We start from the raw sequence: 25,939 nt of genomic DNA, 5'->3' as shown, positions 1-25,939 counted from the left end.
GAAACAAAACCTTTCCAAAGACGGAATCTCAAATCCAGGTCATCAAGAGGGATGCCTGCACCTATATATGTCCTATAGTCACAGCTATACAGGAGACTGAGGCAAGATTGTCTGAGCCAACAGCTTGGACAGTAAACAATAGACTAGCTTCAAATAATGAAAATAAACACCGGGGCTGGGGATTTAGCTCAGTGGTAGAGCGCTTACCTAGGAAGCGCAAGGCCCTGGGTTCGGTCCCCAGCTCCGGAAAAAAAGAACCAAAAAAAAAAAAAAAAAAAAAATAAACACCAAGTCTCCACTCTTAAAACTGAGAAAGGCCTAGTTCAGATGCTCTTAGCCCCATAACATAACATTGGAGTCTTATAATAAACCAGCCAGATAATAACAGTAAATCAACTCCAAAACCCACACAAAACCCACAAAACTCAATTGATATAAATACAAGCTACACACCTAGATTGGGCAAATGTATCCTACATTACTTACTCCATGACCCTACTATGCAATCCCTAGCTACTTGTGGTTTCTCCAGACCACCTGGGTCAGCTCCATCTTCTTCCCTCCTTCGTCCTGCTCTCTCCCTTCTCCACCTCTCTCCCCTTTCTCGCCTTTCCTTCCACTGCCCAATCACAGGCTCTAGCCTTATCTACCAATTAAGATTTCACCTGAGTATGGGCACTCTTGAAGGAGCAAAACATACAAACAATAATCCACAATAAACTACCAGGCCACTGTGACACTTAAAAATCTAAGAAATGTTTAATCCACACAGCCTCCCCACATTCCAGAAGCCACTATCTTGGAGAAGTGCTTGAACTTATTAAATTATTCTGTTGCCTCTTGTACCTGCTAGTGGTCCCCAGCCCAGTCTGTTTCAGAGTTCCCCAGAATGGCACTCTCAGCACACCCCTACCCAATATAGCTCCAGAATCTGTGGACCTTCCCACCAAGCAGTAAGGCACAGGCTGTGTGATCAGTCTCTGCCTGGCCTCAAGTCAGAAACCTAGAACGTGTAACATAAGCTAGTGCTGTAAGTTTGTACTTGAGTAATAGGACTGGGATGGAGGAATCAGTCTGGGGAGCCCAGTGCAGCAGCCCCTCCAATCAGTCAATGTGAATCTCACGAGAAATGAGTAGAGACCTAGCAGAACCCACTTAGCATTCCCACAACAAGGACCATTTCTTGAAACTAAAGTAATCATGTGATCACCACTGCACCTCACTAACTGGGTTCGGAAAGCTTTGCTGTTTTTATGCCAAACTCATACATTTAAAACAATATCAAGTAACCCTTAAGTGCACAATTACCAGCTCATGGGAGACTCTTTACCTCCCCTGATAAATCATTATGTTTTAGCTTTGACCCTGCACCTGGGTCCTCCACTCACACATATACCCTTCTCCTATAACCCACCCTGACCTTGTGTCCTAATTGGAGAGAAACCACACTTTGACAGGAAGACAGGCATGGGAGCCTCAGTCATGCACTTCATGGTCATGAAATCAAGCCTTGGCACTGTGGCTGGGCCATCTTTTGTTGTCATTTGATCCTCTGGGGCAAGGCCTTGAGGATGCTCCTTTTAACACCAGGATGAAGACAAAAGCAAGAGCCCACTAGGTTACTCATGGCCAACACAGGAGACAACACAGGTGTCTGAAGGCACTAGCATTTGACAGGAAGGGTTGGCTATACTACACTCTTGTGCCTGGACATGCATGATTGTACTCCTCTACTCTTTGCCTGTCCTCACTGACATCTCTGCAATCTGCACTCAAACATTTGCCACCTTGGCCCCTGTGTCCTCCTGACAGACCCAAGAGCCCAGCCCTTCTTGTTGCTCCTGTCTCTGACTCTCCTAAACCCAGAGTGCACCTGCCTTGCACAAACCAAGCATCTACTTCACAAAGCTCACCTGGACCCTCTCTATGAGTAGAACTCACAACACGAGAAGGCAGATACTAGTAGAGCACCAAAGGAGGCACCATAGTGCTGGCAGGTTGAGAAGGATTAGGTCAAACCAAAGACTCAAGTCTGATTTTTTGGGGGAGACAGACAGACAGAGACAGAGACAGACAGACAGACACACCTCAAAGATCAGTCTGCCATGACCTCTCAAGTGCTATGATTAAAATATGTGCCACCATACCCAGCAACACAAAATCATAATTATTTTCTTATTTTGCTTTTCAAGACATGATGTCTCTGTGTAGCCCTGGCTGTCCAGGAACTCTCTAGGCTGGTCTCAAACTCACAGAGATCTGCCTGCCTCTGGAGTTCTGGGATTAAAGCCACCACCTGGCTGAGGCTTCATAATCCTCCACCACCCCCACCACCACCACCCCCACCCCCCCCACTACCCCCCACCACCCCCACCCCGCCCCCGGAGCTGGGGACCGAACCCATGGCCTTGCGCTCGATAGGCAAGCGCTCTACCGCTGAGCTAAATCCCCAACCCGGCTTCATAATTCTTAATGTAGCCCGGGTGGCCTAGAACTCAGAGTTCCAGTTCCTCCCAGGTGCTAGTTAGTACTATGCACACTATGTATGTGCTTTATGGCTAAGTTCTGTTCCAGCTCACATTCAGTTTCCAACTTGGGGATCGGCACCGTATTGTCTGCTACCTATATTCAAACAAAGTTTTCCAGGGACACAGCCACAACCAATGCTCCCTCCCTCTTTGTTTGTGTCTGTCTATACAATGACAGAGTTGAGCAGTGGTGATACATGACAGAGTAAAACCAAAAGCACTATCTCAAATGGTAATAAGGAACCTCACCTCTAAGGGCTAGCAAGGAGCAGTTTGGAGCTGTTCAGCAGAGGGACCCCAGCCACAACAGCACAGGGCATAGCTTGGGCTTCAGCTCTAGGTCACCCCCAGGGAACCTGAGCAGTGCCTGCTCTCCCTAGGGCAAAAAGCCTTGTTAACCATGTCCCCTGGGAGCAGGGACATGGCAGACTAAGCAGACTAGAGACTTAGAGAAACAGTCCCAGGAAAGCAAAGGAGCCAGTGGGGAAACTGGCCATACATCCCATCCCCGTGGCAACTGAAGCTAGCACTAGGGGATAAGAATGGTACAGAGTCCTGTCCACCATCTCAAGTCCTAGCACCCACAATCCCTGGCACACCTTGTCCTTCCCTTACCTATATGGTAACAAAGGCCTTGATGGAGGATAAACCATCTCCTCACAATAAGCTATCCCTAACATCCCTGAAGACGGACGGATGGATGGACATGACACCTCACACCACGCACGCACGCACGCACGCACGCACGCACGCACGCATCATGACTAGTAAGCGTGTCTCTCTCCCTTCCTTGCTCCTCACACCTGCCCACCTGTCTGCCCAGGTCCCTGTCATGCAAAGAAACCCATTCCTTCCCTTTTCCCACTTCTAGTGCGAGTCCCTGTCACTTAAGCAAGCACTCCCCAACCAGCACACTCAGCCAAATTAAATAGATTAGGATGTGGCAATAGCTGGGACCATGTCCTGTCCCCCCTACACTGTTGTCAGCACCCACAAACAATGTTTCCATCACAAACTTAGGGCAAAACCAGTCATAAATACAAACTCCATCCTTCCTCAGAATCTAAGACTAGAGGGCAGCCATGTGGGCCCCAGCCCCCATCATGAGTTCAGGCTTCCCAGAGAGCAGCTGTTGCTTCAGCCTCTCTCACAGCTAAAGGTCCCAGAGGCCCAACTTTGAGTCTAGAAAAGCCTGCTCCCTCTGACTGCTGGGAACTCACTGCTGTCTTGGTACTATGGCTGGCATAATGTACATGCACCCTTTTTCCTTTTTTTTTTTCCCCCGCTGCGATGCTAGAAATGGAGCTTAGAGCCTCTGCTGTGCAAAGCAGGCAAGAGGTCCCTACTGAGCCCCTAGCCAGCACCCCTCCCTTCTTTCTTACTGCAGAGGTTCAGTGTCCTGCCTAACTTCTCACAGACCAGAGAGCAGGAACTTTCACCACACTCTCCTTCCCTACTGGCCAGTCTAAAGGTCCCAAAATGCTTCTGGTCAGCTGTGGCTCTCAGTGGCCCTCAGTCCTCCTGAAGCCCCCTCAGTACTGTGCTGTGGACCAACTGACAGCCTCTCTTCAGGTAGGACCTCCACGGGAAACAACTACTCTTACTTTAGCTATTGTAATTTAAAGCCATTCCTCAAAATGTCTCAGCTCCTGTGTGGATGTGGACGTTCTTCCAATGTCCAAGCAACTGGTGGGAACTGCACACACCTGCATATTGAAATGTACCGAGGCCAAGGTCTGTAGGCCTCAGCAAGGTCTGAGGTGCTCGGCACTGAGATGCTCAGTGTGTGAAAAGCTTGTCAGACACCTGAAGGAAGTGTGACAAGAAAAAAGGAAATGGTTTCTTTGCTGGGAAGCTGGGACTGCTCCCCTGTGATAACTCCTTTCTCCAACCCCTTTCCTGGTGTGAGTTTCTCAAAGTCCTTTGGACCTCCAAAGTGCCCATGTGCTGGCTAGTGATAAGTCAGCTGCCCACTCAGTTGCCCATTCAATCCCCGGGTCGGAAAGCAGAGAAGAGGGGCTGGAGGCTAGTGGGTCCCAGCACCCCAAGTACCATAACTGAGCCTCTATCGTTAAGGCCTAGCACTCTGGAAGCTTCCAGACAACAGGACACAGGAAGTTCCTGGAGAGTGGTTGCCTGGTGAGCCCTGAAGCTCCTTCTCAACATTGCAACACCCATACTGAAGAGGAACATGTCTTCCTGAGTTCTACAAGCTGCTAGAGGAGGAACCTAAGAACTTAGACTGATAAACAGTCATCAGAAACTCAGGAGAGCCCCACTGGGCAACAAAGAGGGGAGCAGCCTTGAGAATAATAAACCTTGGCCCTGTGGGAGCAAACACGGCCTCCAGGGAGCTGTTGTGAGCAGAGAGCTGAATTACAGGATGTCCTGCTGGTGTGTGCTGCTCAAGGGCCACATGTTGAGGTCACTAAGGACTCAGCCTGAAATGTGGAGACAGTTTTTCCTAGCTGCCCTCTGTGAGAACACATCAGTTTGTAACATACTTCCAACTACCCGACACACTGACAAATAGCAATGGAAAAAATGATGAATACCTGTGACCCCCCCTAAGCAGGGCAGTTGGAAGACCTAAGACTCTCCCCAATATTTCCTGGTGTTTTCAGGGGCTTGAGGAGGGTCACCCCACCAAGCTGGAGGAAGCGTATCTAGGTTCTGCTCCTACGGGAGCTAAAGGAACACCAAGGAATTTCTGTGCTCCAATATTCTACACGCAAGATGATGTCACAATGAACTTTCTAGAGTGACATGCACTTCTCTAAATCCCCTAGCAGTTGACACAAGTCAGGCCTGCAATGTTTATGCCTTAGTCTCTTTCTAAACTATCCCTGGCAGACAGATCCATGTTCTCATAGTTACAGATTATTTTTGAGTCATATTTTTTTGTATAGTAAATGTACACAAGGTAAAATTCTTAACTTCCCCACTTCAGAGACTTACTATATTCCAAATTGGCCTCAAACCCACAGTATGGAGATTACCTGCTTCACCTGGTAACCAACCCAGGCTTATTGTGACCATTCTTAAATGTGTGGTTTTGCATTATTAAAAATGTTTACATGAGGGCCAGGCGGTGGTAGTGCAACCCTTTAATCCCAGCACTGGGGAGGCAGAGGCTGTGAGAAAGCTCAGTTTGAGGAGAGCCTGGTCTACAGAATGAATCCAGGACTACACAGAAAGACCCTGTCTTGAATGCCCATCCAAAAGAAGTTTACATGGGTCAGTTAGATGGCTCAGCAGACAAAGGCTGCCAAGCTTGACAACTGAGTTCAACCTCTACAACCCACAACTCCTGAAAGATGTCTTCTAAACTCCTCCCATGCCCACACATTCAATGAAGTATGAAAAGTAAAAACATGGGCTGGAGAGATGGCTCAATGGTTAAGAGCACTCACTGCCTATTCTTCCAGAAGACCTGGGTTCAATTCCAGCAACCACATGGTGGCTCACAGACATCTGTAATGCCATCTCTGATGCCCTCTTATGGTGTGTCTGAAGACAGCTAATGTATTTTATATAAATCTTTATAAATAAATCTTTTTTTTTAAGCAAAATTATGACCACAGTTTACAGAACTTGTGAAAGTGAACCTCCCCACCTACTGCTTGTCCCTGGCACCTATCACTGCTTTCTACCTGCAAGGACATTATTTCAGGGAGGGGGGGGAGGAACACACAGCTTGTGCCCTTGGTGTCTGAGCCATGTTACAGGATTTCAAGGTTGAGCTACTTGTGTCATTGAACCCTCCAGGACCATGCATGCACAGTGCAAAGCAGGGCCTAGGACCTTTTTTCCTATCAGATCATAGCCCAGACAAGCTCCAGCATCAACCAGTACTTGCAACTTCCCAAATGCATGGCAGAAATGGGCCCAGGAAAGCCTGTGGCTGGTGTTCTAAGAGCATTGCCCAAGCACCTTGGACTTGGCCTTCCTAGATAGCCCTGGCCTACCACAGCATTCCAATTCCCTTGGAGCACACCTGTTGCAACCTCACCTTACAGTACAAGCAAAAGAAGTCCAGAATACCAGCAAGGAGAATAGAGAGTACTACTTCATCTTGGCCACACTCTTCCCTTAAATGGAAACCTGAGCACCCCAAATCTCCTAGAAGCCTGTGTACAAAATGCCACACTAGACAGAGGGCCAGCTCCCAGCACATCAACTCCATGTAAGGGGGACAAAACAAACAGATCCCCCACCAACTGATACCAGGAGAGGGAAAACAGGAGCATCACAATGCCCATCCCCATCCTGGAATCCTGAGCACCAAGGCAGCCTATCCTATAGGCAGAGTCTAGCATGGAGAGTGTGTGGAAAACTCAACAGAGGCCATTCAAGAGTCCCCTGCCTGCACTATGTTCTGGTTGTGATTGTCCTTTCAGGTAGGAAAGGCTCAGAGCAAAGGCCAGGCACGGTGATGCTACCTACCAATGCAGCACTCAAAAGACTTCCATAGCCTGAACTAGAGTAAAACCCTGTCTTAAAATTTTCCTATTTTATGGGTATTTTGCCTCCCTATATGCCATGTGTGTGCCTGATCGATGAAATAAAAGAGGGTTTTTGAGACAATATGAGGACACTATAATCAATTCCAGGTATTCTGCCAAAACCAGCCAAGGCTCTTATAGTTACCGAACCATCTCTCCGGGCCCTATCTCAAATTAAAAATAAAGCCAAGTGCAGTGGTGCATTCCAGGGAAGCTGAGACTCAATGACGGCTTCGAGTTCAAGGCCAGTCAGAATTACACAAGCCTCTCCAGAAAAAAAAAAAAAGAGAGAGGAAGAAAGGGAGGAAGGGAGGGAGGGAGGGAGGGAGGGAGGGAGGGAGGCAGGCAGGCAGGCAGGCAGGCAGGCAGGCAGGCAAGCAGGCAGGCAAGCAGGCAGGCACAAGCTATCTGAGTGTGGTGGCGTGGGCCTTTAAATAATAGTACAAGAGGCAGAGGCAGGTGGATCTCTTTGAGTTCAAGCCAGAGATGCACAGTGAGAAGCTGAGAGACAGAGAAGGGAGGGCTTACAATGAATGGCTTAACCAGTGAACAGTCAGTCAACAATTCAACCAGAACCAGTGGGGTGCTGCTGGTTAAGGAGACTGGAGGCTCCTTGAGGCTCACTAGCCAGCACTCAGCCAAGTCAGGAGAGCTCAGCAAGCAAACCTGTCTCAAAGCAAAAGACCAGGCCCACAGGACGGCTCCTAGGCAAAGGCATTAGCCACATCTGCTGCCTGCATGGTGGAGGGAGAACCAACTTCTGCAAGTTGTCCTGACCGGCAATGCACACATTTATTAGTTTAAAAACTTTTTTTAAAGACAGGGTTTCACTATGTAGCTCTGGCTGTCCCAGAATTCAGAGATCCTCCTGCCTCTGCCTTATGAATGCTGAGATTAAAGGCATGTGCCACCACACCCAGCCAGACATGTCAAGGTGAGGCAGAATCTTTTTTTTTTTTAAAGATTTATTTTATTATATATAAGTACACTGTAGCTGTCTTCAGACACACCAGAAGAGGGCATCGGATCTCTTTACAGATGGTTGTGAGCCACCATGTGGTTGCTGGGAATTGAACTCATGACCTCTGGAAGAACAGTCGGGTGTTCTTAACCACTGAGCCATCTCTCCAGCCCGGTGAGGCAGAATCTTAAAAGACTCCTGTCCCTAGCCTTCGTGTGTATGTGCAGACTGCTTCACACATCAACCTGAAGCTTTATTTAAAAGTACATCTATTTACTCATGTACTTTTAAGGCAGGGTGGTTGATATATATCCCTGGATGGCCTGAAACTCAGTAGTGATAGATGAGACTGGCATCAAACACACAAATATCCACCTGTCTCTTTTTCCCTATGCACATCTATTTTATTTTAATTTTATGTGTATGGCTGTTGTGCCACATGTGTTTCTGGTGCTCACAGATGTCAGAGAGGGCACCGGTCTCATGGAAGTAGTTACAGATGGTTGTGAGACACCATGTAGGTGTTGGAAACCAAACCCAGTAAGAGTAGTCAGTGCCCTTAACCATTAAGCCACCTCTCCAGCTGTCTGGGATCCTCTTCATTATATTTCTGTGTGGGAACATGCACGAAGAGGCCACAGGACAACTTCTCTCCTTTTACTATGTGGGACCAGGGATTAACTCAAACACCTTTGCCTACCAAGTCACTTCACTGTACCACAAAAGCTTATTTTACCAAAAAAAAAAAAAAAAAAAAGCCATGTCTAAAGAAATGGCCACAGGGAAATCTGCAGTCTAGAGTAAGATGGTTTCCATTTAACCTCACCTCTGGAAAACTGATTTCAGCACGTTCACATTCCCAGGTGAAGGACCTGGTACTTGTAAGCAGTCTCAGAAACCTCTGCTAACTCCAATCTCAAGTACACACCAGTTTGGCAACACAAGACAGTAAACAAGTAACTACACGGGCTACATGCTGGTAGACCATAAAGGTTAGTCTTCTGATGCCTAATAAATATTCTTTGATCCCCATAACCAGAATCAAGGGCTGCCAGCATCACCCCCAATACCCAGGAGGTACCAGCAAAACCCACCCACCATTAGGAAGCACTGCCATCACGACCTTCAAGGTCTCCATCACTGCTACCCTTCCACATAAGGCACTTCCCTTGAGACCACACTTGACAGTGAGGAACCTGAAGCTGAGACGTCAGAGCCACTGTCCCAGTCTCTCAGGTGTTGACAATAGTAGAGAGAGTAGCACACAAAGGCCTACGTCACTCCTGATTCTGATTGGACTCTAGCCCCAGGCTCTCCATAGCCCAGGCCTGGGGCTCCAGGCAGACTCAGGGACTGCTACAGATCAATCTTCAACTTTTGTTTTAAAATCCTTGATGATGGGGTTGGGGATTTAGCTCAGTGGTAGAGCACTTGCCTAGCAAGCGCAAGGCCCTGGGTTCGGTCCCCAGTTCCGAAAAAAAGAAAAGAAAAAAAAAAATCCTTGGTGAGTCCCAGAAACAGTCGACCACAACCACCAGCCCCTGTTAACAAGACAGTAACTGCCTGCCAGTCTACAAGCAGAAAAAGGGGATTTGGAGACTTACAAATTGCAGGCTGGTTTATAAGCCAACAGCCATCATTACCTTCATCTCTAACAGATAACACACATATAGCTCAAGATAGCACAGGAGACAATCAGGGTCAAAGTATGTGTGCAGCCAAGAATGGCAGGAAACTGAGGCAAGAGAATCCAAAGTTTAAAACCAGCCTAAACTGCACAGGGAGACACTGTCTCAAGAAGGGGGAAAGGCTGTATGCAGAGAACTTCTAAGGGTAAGCAGTCACCAGAGCATAGCTCATCCTAGCCTCTCCTACCCAGTATCCAATCAGGACCCTGACGATGATCACTTATATGCCATTTTAACTCAAAGTCCCCTACCTACAACCATATCCTCTCCCCACTTTCAGGCCAGTATCCTGGGACGAACACCCATCTTTCCTCCCAAGACTGCCAAAAGAACTAAAACTCAAAATCATCTGAGCAGTTCATGAAACCATCACAAAAGCTACTAGATAGTGTTTCTGAGGAAATTTCCTATGTGTACACATGTGCACACACATAATGCCTAAGTGTGTGAATACAGGCACAGAAAGAAGTGCCATGTCTTGCATGTGAAGGTCAGAGATGACGTCAGTCCCTCACCTTCCATCTCAAGGCAGCACCTGTTACCGTTGCTGATGGCAGGCTAACTGGTTGTGTGAACTAGGAGTCTTTCCTGTCTCCATCTCATCACCCCATAGTGAATGTTGGTTCTACAGACATTGCTCCTGCTGAGAAGTCAAACTCAGTGCATAGCAAGTGCTTCACTCACTGGTTCACCTCTCCAGTCCCCAGATTATGTTACATACCCTGGATCTGGTGTGTGTGCACTGGAAGAAAAGCCATCTTAACTTGTGAGCCATCTCTAGCCCCAGCCCACCCTCTCTATGGCATAAGGTGTGCATGTGCGGAAGAACAACTTCTAGGAGGCAGTTCTCTCCCACCATGCAGGTCCCAGGCATGGAACTCAGCTGACAGGTTTGGCAGCAAACATCATACTAGCTCCTTCCCTGGGTCTTTCTGGAAAAGGTTCCAAAATTCAAATTGGACACCAGATACAGTGGTTCACACATCCAAGTTTGAGCCCCGTCTGGGCTATGAAGAGACCCTGAATCAAAAGATCAGATGTGGTAACCGACACCTTTCATCCCAATGAAAGATATGGAAGCAGGAGATCTGGAGGTCAGTGATAGTTGACTACACAGCAAGTGCCAGATCAGTCTAGGTTACATGAGACCTGTCTCAAAAATAATGATATAAATAAAAACTTAAAATCCTCCAAGCTTGAATAGCTTAAGAACCTTGAATACATGCGCTCCCAACTAACTCTTAAGTTAGTTGCTGAAAAGCTCTTTTCCCAGCTACAGTAGGGGCTGGGTCCTTCTAATTTGACAGAAAAACTGAGCAGGCTGTTCCTGCACATGCAAGAGACCTGCCACAATTTTCTCTCAACTCTCCCCACACTCACTTGCACAGAGCACTACTGTCTATGGAGGAATGATGACCTCCTCCAGGGTCAGATTCACTCCCTAAGCTCGCAGAGAGCAGATGGTCACACCACATTTCCACTCAGGGCAACAAAACAGGAAAAGGCTACCAGAGCTATGGGCTATCTCACTCACATCTAGCCTCTCTAGGATCCAGGTCTTCCCCCCTCTACCTAACTACCAATTTTGCACTCCTAAAACTCAGACTCAGTCTTAGAATCTGCATTACCCTCTAGTCCCCACTCAAGTGCCATCTCAAAAAGCCTCGCACTGACTTCTTGTCTAAAGGTATTGTTACAGCTCTTCCCAGTTCCCAGTTCACTGGCCTCCAAGGCTGAGTGAGGACAATTTACTAACTAGCACAGGATCTCAGTCAGGGCTCACGAGAGGCAGAGCCTGGGAGCTACTCCCAACATAAGTAGTCAAGCAAACAGACAAAAGTCCCTAGTCTCTGACTCCAGTTAACTACCATCAACCTGCCCGATGTATCTCTTGACACCTATCTTCTTTTTTTTTTTTTTTGGTTCTTTTTTTCGGAGCTGGGGACCGAACCCAGGGCCTTGTGCTTCCTAAGCAAGCGCTCTACCACTGAGCTAAATCCCCAACCCCCTATCTTCTTTTATTTAAGCAGACAAACCCAAGGTCATAGGAGTGTCAACCTGTCTTTGCCAACAGTCTTTCCTTCCCCAGGGCTTTCCTGCACAGAAGCCCACACAGTCTTGCGCAGGTACACTTCAGGTTCTCCTGTGTAAATGCTCAACAATGACCCAACGCCTGCCCATTACACTGTCCATAAACCCTAGGTCCAGAGGGTGAACTGGCTACTCCACTACTCCTAAGAAACCATAGCTCTGCCTAGGATAGTGGGAGAGGGTGGCACAGAGATGCTGAAGTAATAAAGAGGCTGCTCAAAGCTCAAAAGTCGCTGGGCAAGGACTGGGGCCATGCTTGTCTTTCTGTCATCCATCCCAACCTGCCAGTTAAGCAGCTCTGTTCAGAAGCCCCCATCTTGCTCTCCACCCAGTCACTGCACGGTGGGGAAAAAAGCCTGAGTTGTGCCACACTCCAGGACCACAACGGCAGCTTGGGCTTTCATGTGCCCATGGAATTTTTGCTTTTTCTTTTGTGGTGTTGAACCTCAGAGCTCATGTGTGCTAGGGAAGTGCTCTATCCCTAGCCTTTGGATAAACTTTTAAAATAACTCAAAAAGGGTTAACTCTTGTCTAACATGCATGAAGCCTTGGGTTCCACACCTGCCCCCAATAAAAAAAATAAGTTTTAAAATACCCAACAGTGCCTTTCCGACTCAGGAGTCTCACTGATGACCATGAGCAGCTTGTTGTCCTTCCTGCTTCTTCAGTTAAGTCATGACAATACAGGGAACTCCAATCACTGCCAAAAGATAGCAACCTCGTGCCAACTCAATCTACAACAAAGATTGTAGGGTTCCTTCCCTGGGGCCACCTATCTTTGTTGCTTTCTATCTCTGGGGAGAGAAAACCCTTCTGCACTCCCCACAATCTCTAGTATCAGAAAAGTCACCTTCCCAATCCCAAACCAAGAGCCTGGGTTCCCTAGAACTAGAGCCCCTGAAGCCCCTCGGCTCCATGTCTTCTGTGATGCTGTGGGGAACACTCCAAGAACCACAATGGACTTTTCCAGACATAAAAGTCATACAAAAGGGGCAGCCTGACATGCAGCATACACAGGACCTGGGGCTCCAACTCTAGCACAGATTGGGGGATTATGCAAGACACTGAGCCCTCTGCCAACATCACCCTAAGCAGCGTGTGCCAAGCTTACCTCCCCCTGTACAAACTTGGGCATTGCCAGAGCTGCCACAGGGCTGATAGGTACTCTGCTTGCTGCTCCCCACTGCCAGGGCTAATTCTGAACCTCAAGTGGGCCTACAGTTAGGAGCATTTACTCTTTTCTTTTTTCTTTTTTCTTTTTTTCGGAGCTGGGGACCTGGCCGAACCCAGGGCCTCAAGCGCTCTGCCACTGGGCTAAATCCCCAACCCCTACTCTTTTGTTTTTTGATTTGTTTGTTTGTTTTGAGACAGGGTTTCTGTATAACAACCCTGGCTGTCCTGGAACTCGATCTGTAGACCAGGATGGCCTCAAACTCAGAGATCGCCTGCCTCTATTTCGAGAGTGCAGGGATTAAAGGTATGCACCATCACCACCCGGATCACATTTACTTTCTTAATGAGATAAGGAAGCACTGCTTAAGCTTTAAACCATCACGCTATATTTCTGGGATAGGAAGCCCTGAGATTCCTGAAGCAGCTCTGCATAACTTCCTCCTCACATCCTGTCCTCTTCTCAGCAGAGACCCACAATGACTTCAAGTTCAGAAGCAGACAAGGCCAGGAGAAAGGAAACTGGCCAGTAGACCTATATAAACAAACTAAGCAAACCTAAAACAAATGACAGGTCAGGCAGACTGACCAGGGATACTCTACAAGGAGCCCGCACCCAGCTCCTTCCTACTACAAGTCAATGGTATGAAGTCTCTCTCCCTTTGGGGCCTTAATTTCCAGTTTGTACCATGAAGAGTCTCCTGGCTCACCCTAAAGTATGGGGTTCAACAGAGCAGAGCACAAAGGAAAGCTCACAGGGGATGCTACATCGGTCTGCTGCCCAAAAGGCTACTTTTCAAAATCTGTGTGTGTCTGTGTCTGTGTCTCTGTGTCTCTGTGTCTCCCTTCCCCACCCCCTCTGTGTGTGTGTGTGTGTGTGTGTGTGTGTGTGTGTGTGTGTGTGTGTGTCGCTGCCTGTCTGCCAATACAGGTGCATGCAAGACAAAGTGCATGTGTAGAGGTAAGGAACAACCTCAGGCTTCAGCCCTTACCTTCCACTTGGAGACAGAGTATTCTGTCCAAGCACTCAGTGCTGTAGGCAGTAGGATGGCTAACCCTTGAGACTCCCAGGATTCTCCTATCTTCCATCTCTGTAGGAACATTAGGATTATAGGTGCCTGCTCTTTGTCTAGCTTTACCACTGAACTATCTCCTTATCCCCAAAAAGGTACTCTTTATTTTATTTTATTGTGGCGCTCGTCCCAGGGCCTGAAGCATACTAGTACCATTAATCACCCTTGACCTAACAGTTCCATTTTTAATGAAACAGCCTGAAAAATCTAACCATGATGACACTCATACTCAGGACCTAAACTTCAAAACGAAAGATGACTAAGCAGGTAAAGGCACTTAAGTGCTACAGGCCTGGCAATCCGAGTTCATTCTCTAAAATCCGGTTAAAGGTGGAAGGAGAGGAATGCCCAGTTACACATCATGCACACACAATAATGAACAGCTAAGTGCCATGATACACCTTTAACCCTAGCACTCAGAGTGCAAAGATAGGTCAATCTCTATAAATTCAAGGTCAGTCTGCTCTACACAGTGATTTCTAAAACAGTCAGGTACATAGAACAACCCTATCTCAAAAAGAAAAATAAAATAGGCGAGGCAGTACCACCCATTACTGATGTCAAGTTCCTACTTCTTCCCTAGGATTCATCACCAGGAAATATGACTTCTGCAGGTGGACAGGAGAAAAGATTGCACAAAATTTTACTGCAAAAACAAACAACAGGTTGGAGATGACTCAGTGGTTAAGAGACCTGGCTGCTCTTGGTTCAGTTCCAATGCCAGGGGATCCCACACTCTGTTCTGGCCTCTGTGGGCACCGGGCATACCCAAAGCACACATACATTCATACAAAGAGGCATTAAAGAAGCAAATCAATGAAAAATAAATCTTTGAACAGATGACACAGTCCTTTAATCTCAGCACTCAGGAGACAGTGGCAGGTGGATCTCTGAGTTAGAGGCCAGTCTGGTCAACACAGGCAGTGAGAGCTACCCAATGAGCCATTGGTCACAAGCAAGCAAGCTTTCCTGGAGTGATGCAAGAGTCATGAGTTCATCTACCAAGCAAGTTAAGAAAAAGGCAGGTATACCAGGAACTGTGTCCTATCAATGGCCATAAGAGAACCCTCTGGACAGAACTGGTTCAAGAATTCTCTGAGGAAACCTTACCACTTATAAGACTCAACCTACTCACAAACTGGAGCACCAAATGAGACACTGGAGAAAACTCAGGCACCCAGTCAATGACACCCAAGCCAAGTATGTCACACGTTTAAAAGTAACTCAACCAATTCAACCCAGCTCTAAGACAATTTGGTTTGGCTAAGCACTCATGGCACATACCTATAATTCCAGCCTTGAGAAAGCAGAGGCAGAAGGCATACCATAAGTTCAAGCCCAGCCTAGTCTACAATCAAAAAATAGGAACCGGGGCTAACTAAATGGCTTAGAAGTAAAAGAACCTGTGGTTCCAACACAAGAACTTGGAGCTGGGTTCCCAGCATGACATAACAAGTAGATCACAGCCTCGTACCTACCAGTGCTGTGGTGGGAGCAGGATTGCTGAGCCTTGCTGGACACCAGCCAAGGTAAAAACAAGTGAGCTCCAGGCTCAGGGAGAGACTCTGTCTCAAAGGAACAAGGTAGAGAACGAGCACACAAGAACAACTGCGCATACAGGCCATTTTGCTTTCCCAGTCAAACCTCCAGCGGCAGATGGGGAAAAATGTTTCATCTGTGAACATGAATGAGAATGAGCACACAAGAAACTACATCTCTGTACAAAACCCACACCTGGAAACTCAAGGTGAGCAGTTAGCTAAGGTAGGGATGTGTTCCACAGTGCCAAATATGTCCCAAAGGCCACCTGTGCAGGAGCAGTGTCTGGAGCAGTGATGGGGTAGGACAACAGGTTTATCACACAGGTGCTCCTTTCTCCTTCAAGATAACCTGGCCAGCATGCAGGTGAGAATCCTGCTCCCAAACCCTCCACATCCAGGGCTGGAGAGATACTTTAGCAATTGGGAGCATTGACTGCTTTTGCAGAGGACCCAAGTTCTGTCCCTAGCATCCACACGGTGGTTCACAACCAACTGTAACTTCCAGTTCCAGGGGATCTGATACCCTCTTCTGACCTCCACAGGCACTAGGCAACACCTGGTACAGATGAACATGCAGGTAAAACACTCATGTACAAAATAAAATATGTAAATCTTTTTTTTTTTTGGTTCTTTTTTTCGGAGCTGGGGACCGAACCCAGGGCCTTGTGCTTCCTAGGTAAGCGCTCTACCACTGAGCTAAATCCCCAGCCCCAAAATATGTAAATCTTAAACAACAAACCAACCTCCACATCCTTGGCTTGTGGTGGAATTCTACCATAAAGAAAACCCAGTCACATGGTAGTGAACTCCTTGGGAGGCAGGTTCAGGCAGATCTCTGTGAATTAAGAGGCCACCCTGGTCTACATACCAAGTTCCAGGCCAGCCAGGGCTACATTGTGGTAACCAGTCTCAAGGTGAGAAGAGCAGAGGCTGGAGTACCCTGTTTATTGACACTTCCCACTTTCCTCACAGCTATCCTAGGAAATCAAAAATCACTTGCCGGGGTTGGGGATTTGGCTCAGTGGTAGAGCGCTTGCCTAGGAAGCGCAAGGCCCTGGGTTCGGTCCCCAGCTCCGGAAAAAAAAAGAAAAAAAAAAAAAAGAAAAAAAAATCACTTGCCAACAGATGAACAAGCTGGGGCTACAAGGTCAGGTGGCCACCTAAGATGAAAAAGGGTAAATTAAGCATCGGTAGACAATTCTGCCTACCCAAGCTAGCTGAAGAGCTACCTGGAAAGCTGTTCTCTAGAAGGGACTCTAGAAAAGTTAAAGACCCTAGTGCACCCAGGGGCCACTGCATGCACCATCCCACAACCCACCAGTAGCTATGCCATGACAAAGACAGTTAAGTAGGATCCACGGCTCCCAAAGGGTCCGTGGCAACCTGCCTAGTAAAAACTGAAGAGGCCACCTTGAAGCTAGAGTGCTGGGCTCTATAAGAAGGCTGCCTCCTTTCCTGACAAGGACAGAGCCAATCTGGCCACTTGGTGTAGCCAGAGGCCTGAGAGACTAGCCAAAAAGAAAGAAGGAGGGAGGGAGGGAGGGAAGGAGGGAAGAAGAAAGGGAAGGAAAGGTGGGGTATGAGTTCTTCAGAGAACAACCCAGGTGACCCTCAAGCACCTCCTCATGGCTTTGGACTTTGCCTCCTTCATCTGAATGGAACAAGAGGCCAAGCTGTGACACAAAGCTAAGGTGAGATTCTGCAGGGCACACAGACATCTGATGATCAGTTCCAGGGTGAATGTGCTCCATACAGGAGTACACAGTGGCCTGGCGCCCCTAACAGCACTCCACTATGCTGAAGCCCACGTCTCTACCCCAGGCATGAAGCGACTGTGAGCATTCCTTATCTCACTAACTCCTAACACACTCTTTCCAAGCAGAGAGAAAGCACCACCCCTTTTCCAGAAAAGGAGACCAAAGGGCGGTTCAGCAGCAGTCACTTGCAAGTGGCAGGCGGAGCTCACACCCTGGCAGAGCCGGCTAAGTCAGGCCATCCAGCAGCCCAAAGCACTCAAAGGCACCAGCTCAGGTCGGCTGTAGGAACAGACCTACCAAACTAGCCAGGTGGGTCAGGCTCAGGGCTGGAAAGAACTGCTAGAGTTGGTAACAAATCCTTAAAACAAGTAAGTGGCCTTTGCCTTCTCCCCAGCCCCACTTCCATCTGGGGGTACCTGGCTTATCTTTGAGGACAAGTAGCCCCAAGGGTCCTACAACCTCAAACCTCCTCCCCCCCACAGCTACCTCAGCTTGCCAGGAGCTCCTCTTCCCTCCCCATCCCCCAGCCCAGATGGATGCTCTGGGCCCTGACATAGGTGACATCTTTATCTTTCATATAAAGAACCCAGAACTGAAAGTAGAACAGAATATGGAACAAAAATCCCTAAGGATCTCATCTGGGAAACAACAAGTACTTCTTCGAAGATGAAGACAGAAGACCAGTGCAGCCCACACAGGACAAGAGGTCCTGGCTGGGCAACCTGAGGGCCGTCCTTAGTCTACCTACAGGTATTCCACTAAAATAAATTCTTTGTCTTCTAAAAGAGTAACCTACATTTTCATCAGACAAAAAGAGGTCACAAATATAGCCTGGAAAGCTCGGGGAGGGGGAGTGACGGGGACTGAGCCTGACATTCTCCTGACCGGAAAGTCTTGGTCCACGTTGGCAGGAGCCTTCTAGTGCCAAGCAGAACAGGCACTCTTCTTTCCCCAAGACTGGCGACATCTACTTTGCTGATTAGCTCAATCACTACCTTAGTACTTCAATCCAAAGAGGTCACTTTGTTCAGGTGACGATGAAGTCTTGTTACCTGACAGTCTTGTCACCTCCTGAAGCTCCATCCATACTGACCATGACCACACTCAGCCTCAAACTGTGGTGCTAACAACTTGTTCTTCTGGTTCTTAGGAGGAAACCCCAGCCATGCTCCTCTAAGACTGCACCTACCAGCCCGTTTCATAATCTTCCCAGCTCTCTACGCTGAGCATAAATTACTTCACTTACGAGGGCAAAGAAAAAAGTCCTGCCGCTCCCTGTAAGGCACAAAAACACTAGACTCTCAAAATTCAGGCACTCAGCTGCTGTGCTGGGGCAGTCTTAAACTCAACTCTCAGAAAGGCCTGAACACCAAGACTGTTCATGTCAAGATCTTAATTTTCTCCCGAAAAGGCTACCACTGCTGAGTGTGGAGCTGAGTGGGAAACCACCTCTCAGTTGTCTGTTCAGATCTAGTAAGTGAGGTCTGGCCTGGGCTCTGTCTGCTCCACTGATACCTCCCACTGCTCTCAGGGGAAATACCTGCTGCCAGCCTGCCAAGCCTATTATTGGGGATGGGGCTGCTGCAGTGCCAGCAGAGCCGGAGGTGCGCACACGCAGAGAGGAGAGGGGGGGAGGGAGAGAGGGAGGGGGAGAGAGAGAGAGAGAGAGAGAGAGAGAGAACACAATTCCAGCTGCCTTCAGTTCAAGTACTTTCTACCCAGAAACTTCCTTTTGCTCTTGATGTACTCAATCTCTACTTATTTTGTGACCCCAAAAAAGGGAAAAAGTTCTCATACCAGGTCCACAAGGTCATATAGCCCTTCTCCCATTGTCCCCAAGTTTTCTTGGCCCACTAATCTCACTGCACCTCTCTAAGCAGGGAGTCCTAGTATAAAGCCAGAGGCACAGTATGCACACCGATATGCACTGAATAAATCAATCTGCAAATAACTACTTGCAATGCCAGAAATTCACAGAATAAATGATGCAGAACAAGTCAGACAGCTACTGGAGAACTGAACATCTAAGTCTTAAGGATGGGCTTTATTACTCAAAGAAGGGCTGAGGATTGTAACAAGTTTGAGGCCAACCTAAGCTATATAGTGAGCTCCAAGCCAACCTTAGCTAGAGTGAGACCCTGCTTCAAAAAGAAACAAAACCAACACAAAATAGCTCCTTACTGAGGGTGGAGGTGGGGCAGCACACAGACACAACAGATTCCAGAAAGCTTCCCAAGGAGGCTTGTACCCAGGCATTATAAAGATCTGTCACCATCACAACATGCTTCATCACAGGACCTATCAAATGACACATTAATAGAGATGACATGACACTAAAGAAATGTCATCAAAGTGGAACTAACAAGGCATAGCGATCAATCAGTAATGCACAAATGCTCCCATTTCCTGAACTACATAGCTTCCAAGGGAAAGGCAATCTTTGAATTAAAGAGAGGGCTGGCCTGTTGATCAGCTGGAAAAGACACTTGCCCGGAAGCCTCATCATGCAAGCTCTTTCTCTCGAACCCACATGGTGGAAGGATAAGCAACTCCTGAAAGTTGTCCTGACTCCACAGATGCTCATAAGTACAAACACACAAAAAATAACATTGTTTTTTTAAAATATTTCAGAACTTAATGAAGAATAAGAGGTGGATAGAGAGAGGGTAATAGAGGGTGGGCAATTCCCACATTTAACTGCTTCCTGTAGAGAACTGTGGGTTTGAGACAGAAGCTTGGTGACTGTGCCCCTCAAAGGCCAGCTGGATTCTGTTCTCCAGGGACACAGAAAAGCTGGCACAGTGTTCTGTCATCAGATAACACTGCAGAGGTACAAGAAGCTTGCCTAAAGTCCCGGAGCTGGGGGAGGTCTTACAGTCAGGCTGAAAACAGCATCATTCCCCAGTTCTGATGCAGAAAGGGAATGCACAATCACTGCCCCTCCACTAAGCAGCCCGGAGGGAACGGCAGGACCTGTAGAAGCTGTAACTCAACTGGAAATTAGGTATTACACACCCTACATCTGAGGGATCATTTTTGGTACTCACTATACCTGCAAGGGAAACTTGCCCAGACACACTGAGCCAGGCATAAGCTACAGGCTGGAGGGTATTCACAGTGTTGTGGTGTAATGTTGCTTTAAAGAAAAGTTGTAACCACCAAACAGCAGGCTGAGACCAGAACAAGAGGGAGACTCAGACTCAGCACACAGGATTATGTCCACAACAGGTATCTATCGCTTTGTGAATGGACACACATTAACAGGGACGTGGAAGTGCTGCCTACTCCAAGAAGACAAAAAGAAGTTAATGCCGTCAAAAAAAAAAAAAAAAAAAAAAAAAAAAAAGTAAGACTCAGGAGACTCCCTCGGACTTTGTCCTAAAGAATCCAAAGCCCCAAGATAAGGGTGAACTACCTGCAGTGGGTCAGGTACGTAGAACTCTGCTAAACTGCAGGGGTGGGGAGGAAACACACCACACAGACTGCCATACTGGTCCTAATGAGGGGGTCCCATTCATTTCTGGGTCCCGGAGACCGCGGACCATATCGGTGTCCTGCTGAGGCTGAGGCCTGCCCAGAAGCCTTTCCTTGTTGAAGTGATCAATTCCGATTCTTGGCATTAATCCCTTTAAAAGGCCAGCTGCTGCTGTCTAGTCACTGATGCCAACCCGTTCCAGGTGGAAGAAAAAAGAAATTATTAGAGCCACATCGTAGACCCGAAGGCAAATTTAAAGTGGAGGGCCACGAGGAAGCCAGGAACCTAGAGAGGGGGAAGGGTCCCGTGGCTGCCCGGGGTCAAGCAGGAAGGGCGCGAGCGCAAGCAGGACGGTGTGGGGGGGGGGCGGCCCTGCAGGCGTGGGCGCGCGGGGACTCTTATTCTGACACGGGATCCTCCGCCGCCTCCGCCGCCGCCGCAGCAGCCGCCGCCGGATTCAACGCCGCCGCCTGGCCGGGACCCCCGACCCTCGCGTGGACTCTCACCCCACGCCACTCGCCCACGTGCTGGGCGCCCGCCGCCCCCATTGGGGCGGCCTGCCAGCCTGAAAAGCTCAGGAGGTAGCGAGGCGGATCGGCCACTTCCCGGGACCCCGGACCCAAGCCCCACGTGCGCGGGCGGCAGGGAACTTTCCAGCGGCGCAGGCGAAGCGAACCGCAGCGCAGCTCGCCGAATCCGACCGCGCTCCCACTTTCCCGCGCCCCCGCCCCGCCTTGCCAAGTTTGCTGGGAACTTACCCGGCCGCGCGCCGACCGGGCCCAGGGGTAGCGCGCGTGTCCACGGGGCTGGGGGCGGGGGGCGCCGGCCGCGCGTGCTCGCTGCGCCTGAGGGGCCGCTCGGGCCCGCGGCGCTCGCTCCGCCGCTCCGCCCGCCCGCGCCGCCGGCCAGATAATGCGCCCCTCGGCCGCACACATGGAGCCCGGCGCCGGCGTCACCGCCCGGGACATGCGCACCAGGTCAGCGCGCCCGGCCCGCGGCCCCCAAAACACCGGGGAGCTCTTAAAGGCGACGCCACCCGCCCGCGCCCGGATGGGCGGGGCCCGAGAAGGGAGGGGCTCGTTATGGGCGGGGCCTGTTGTGGGCGGGGTCCCCTGGAGGCGAGGCTGGGAGGGCCTACCCGGAAGCGCCGCCCTCCCTGCCCCATAGACCGGGGCGACACTGCGCTAAGCGGATGGGTTTCCCGCTTGGGCTGCAAAGCGCCCCTCAGCCCTGGCCAGCTTGGTGTGAACAGCTCGCCGCGCCCAGGGCTGACTCACGCTGACCTCGCCCGAGCCCTGCGCGGCCACCTCTGGTGATTCTGAGACACGCGCCCCGGGCCTCCCAAGGCTCTCTCTCAGGAACTTCGGTGTTGACGTCCAATGAGAGGGTGCGATGGGCTCAGCGGTTCCTTCCCCCAGCCGCAGACAGTTTAACCTACTCACTGAGCCAAACCACCTCCAGATACAGAGGTGGACAGCTGTCCCCTTCCAGTAATCCACATCTGGCCTATGCCTCTGTAGAAGAAGGAATTCCAAGAAAACAAACCTGCGCTCAACCCTCTCAAGTAACACCAAGGAGACAATAATAACCAGAAAGGAAGCAAGTATGGAGAGGTTATGAAGCATCTAAAGCCAATTTACAATTTCAACAAGGAAAGTAAAAAGTTCATAGAAAACCTATTTCAGGACAGCAGGATGGCTCAGTAGTTTAAAGAGGCTTGCCACCAAACCTAACGACCTCAGTTCCATACACAAAAGTTGTCCTCTGACTCGAGCACACTCTCAATTAAAATATGTTAATTAAAAAACACATCTGGAGGGGTTGGGGATTTAGCTCAGTGGTAGAGCGCTTGCCTAGAAAGCACAAGGCCCTGGGTTCGGTCCCCAGCTCTGAAAAAAAAAAACATCTGGAGCAATGGCTCAGCAGTTAAAGGTACTACTGGATGCTCTTGCAGAAGACCAAAGCACCCACATGGTGACTTACAACCTTCCATAAGGATCTATGCCTTCTGTCCTTAAACACATACCTAGTACAGCAGAAAAACACTCATACACATCATAAAGAAACTTTAAGAAGGGGTTAGGGATTTAGCTCAGTGGTAGAGCACTTGCCTAGCAAGCGCAAGCCCCTGGGTTCAGTCCCCAGCTCCGGAAAAAAGAAAAAAAAAAAAAAAAAAAGAAAGAAAGAAACTTTAAGAAAACAAAGTCCAAGGCTTAAGATTAGCTCAGTGGTTAAGGGTACTTCTTGTTGTGAAAGACATGGGTTCTATTCCTAGCACCCACACGAGGCTCTTCACCTCCTCAGGCAACAAGCACACATGTGGTACACAGATGCACACGCAGGCAAAACACTCATGACATCAATTTTTAAATACAAAAAACAGAAAGAAAGACAGACAGACCTCAAGGTAGGTAGATGAGTTCCTGGCCAGCCTGTACTATAGCTAAGGCTACACAGAGAAACTCTGTCTTGAGGGGAAAAAAACAAAATGAAAAAAGAAAAAAGAGAGCCTAGTGTCACAAAGTAGTTGTTAATATCAGAATCACTGAAACAGTGACTCCTGCCATGTTCCTATTCCAGCTTAAAATGGTGGTGAGACAGACATCTGGACTCCTGAAAACTGAAGTGCCTTTTTGTAACTCACATAACTGGAATGTGTTACAGCACAACAACTAACGTAATCTGATGGCTTCTGTTGTGTTGGGAAAAACATCAAAATACTTTTAACCCATAAGTGGGTCTCACCCCAAATTTGAAAAATTTAAAAAATTCTTATCCTCAACGCTGCCTTCCCAAAGTCCGTCAGAATTTCTGTGGAGTTTCACAGTTGGCAACTTGGTCATTGACCCCTACTCATACCTAAACCTTCCAAGTTAAAAGCAACACCTTGCAGTATCTTACGAGAGAGGCACTCTTCAACCTCAAAAAGATACAAAGTATCAATCAGTGAGGGACCTGGAAAAGAAATGCAAATGTTTCTGCTCAAACAAAAAAGCTCTTAAACTTGTCCCGGTCCTCCTGTTTCATCCCTGCACAAGGAAGGATAGGTAGGCAGAATCCAGGGCTTCCACTGCACATAGCATTGTTGCTCTAAGAGCCACTGATGCCACAGTGCTTAATCAGATGGTGTGCATTACAGCAAAACAAGCAAAATGTTACCTCACCTGGTTCCGATTAATGCCAACTTAATTAACCATGAACTGAACCAAGTGTGGTCAAATGGGAACCCTGAAACTCCAAGCCAGGGTAGATTCCAGAGTCTAAACTGTTGAGCCCTTTGTGAGCCACCAAGGTGACAAACTGTCCAGTTTAAAGGAGGCATCAGCTGTGACATGCTAATGACACAACCTTTTGGACTGGTGACAGGGGGCTGCTCCAGAGGACAGTGTCAACTTCTCTAGCTGAGAAAATATTGGGTAGAGAGCAAAGGTAAAACACAACAGGGTTTCCTTCTATGACGGAAACGGAGCTAGGAACACAAATGATGAAGCGGCAGTGGGAGCAGGCCTCTTTGGGGGTCCTTTTATGGCTTGGCTGTTTGAATGGAAATCTCCTTGCCCTGATGCATTGGGCTGACTTTTATGAAGCTGCTCACAACACTGTCCAAGCTGCAGACACCCTAATTACCAACCATGTTTTCCTCTGCTTTCTCTGCCCTAAGAACAAGATGTTAGTGAACCACTTTAAGATGTTAGTGAACCGGGGTTGGGGATTTGGCTCAATGGTAGAGCGCTTGCCTAGCAAGCACAAGGCCCTGGGTTCAGTCCCCAGCTCTGGAAAAAAAAAAAAATGTTAGTGAACCACTTTCAAAACACTTACTTCTCTAGCAGGGGTTGAAGCTCAACAGTGGAGACCTTGCCCAACATGCCTGAAGCCCAGGGAGAAAAAAAAAAACACTTTACTAATAATAGCCAAGCCTCCTTACTCCCCAACCACTGTAAAAAATAGTCTAATTATCTTTTAGTGCACTATTAAATAAACTAACATCTGAGCCTGTTCCTACACAATGAAGGTACTGAAGGAAAGAAAAAAACTTGGGGGCTAAATTTCCAAGTTTGGGTCTCCTTTCATAGCAGAAGCTGGGGTTGGCTCAAGAATCCACAGCAAGTGCAGGAGCACTGGAACAGTGCAGGGTATGCTGCTGAATACTGGAGACACTGCACCTTTCTTTCTTTCCTTCCTTTTTCTTCTTTCTCTCCCTCCTCCTCATCCCCTCTTCCTCTTCCTCCTCCCTCCCTCCCTCTCTCCTCTCTCTGTTTTTTTGAGACAGGGTCTCTGTGTAGCCCTGGCTGTCCTGGAACTTGCTTTGTAGAACAGGCTGGCCTCAAACTCAAAGGTCTATCTGCCTCTGCCTCCCTAGTGCTGGATTTAAAGGTGTGAGCCACCACACTCAGCTGGACACTGCACTTTTCTATTCTACTGAAAGTTCCATTCGGGGTTGGGGATTTGGCTCAGTGGTAGAGCGCTCGCCTAGGAAGCGCAAGGCCCTGGGTTCGGTCCCCAGCTCCGAAAAAAAGAAATTAAAAAAAAAAAAAAAAAAAAAGAAAGTTCCATTCAAGTTTTTGGTGAACAAAACTTAAAATGCATTCCTAACTGATGGTCAAGAACTTGTAGAAAGGGGTTGGGGATTTAGCTCAGTGGTAGAGCGCTTGCCTAGCAAGCGCAAGGCCCTGGGTTCAGTCCCCAGCTCCGAAAAAAAGAAAAAAAAAAAAAAAAGAACTTGTAGAAAGAACACTGGTACCAATAGCATCGAAGGTGATAGGCCAACAGGAGCATGCTCTAGAAGATGATGGAGAATAAGAAAGAAAGAATGGGGCTGGAGAGATGGCTCAGTGGTTAGGAGCACTGACTGCTCTTCCAGAGGTCCTGAGTTCAATTCCCAGCAACCACATGGTGGCTCACAAACATCTGTAATGAGATCTGATACCCTCTTCTGGTGTGTCTGAAGACAGCTACAGTGTACTTACATATAAATAAATAAATCTTAAAAAAAAAAAAAGATAGAATGACCCCAGTTTACAGATGCATTCTTAATAAACACTGAGGACAGCAGGTACAAACATCATCAAGCACTCAGAAAGCAGAGGAAGGAGGATCAGGAGTTCATGGCCACCTTGAATTATATGAGATCCTGCCTCAAAAAACTAAAA

General features: G+C 48.3%; 1 protein-coding gene across 34 annotated transcripts in view; it reads right to left on the bottom strand.

The window, feature by feature from the left end:
• Nucleotides 1–25,939, bottom strand: part of Gatad2a (GATA zinc finger domain containing 2A) — a 95,944-nt gene that overhangs the window by 53,790 nt on the left and 16,215 nt on the right. For 11 of the 34 annotated variants that reach the window (XM_087587773.1, XM_087587783.1, XM_087587778.1 and 8 more), the window contains exon 1: nucleotides 21,548–21,785. The exons of 16 other annotated variants lie outside the window; for them this stretch is intronic. The gene's annotated coding sequence lies outside the window, so the exon portion shown is untranslated. Of the gene's footprint in view, nucleotides 1–5,083; nucleotides 5,230–21,547; nucleotides 21,786–25,939 lie in introns of those variants that run through there. 7 more of the 34 variants (NM_001436780.1, NM_001436782.1, NM_001436786.1 and 4 more) reach the window with 4 other exon arrangements.

This window comes from Rattus norvegicus, chromosome 16 (assembly GCF_021556685.1).
Source record: "Rattus norvegicus strain SHRSP/BbbUtx chromosome 16, alternate assembly SHRSP_T2T, whole genome shotgun sequence".
Taxonomy (NCBI): Eukaryota; Metazoa; Chordata; class Mammalia; order Rodentia; family Muridae; genus Rattus; species Rattus norvegicus.
The sequence above is the reverse complement of the archived record's forward strand: the minus strand, read 5'-3'. Positions and strand labels throughout refer to the sequence as shown.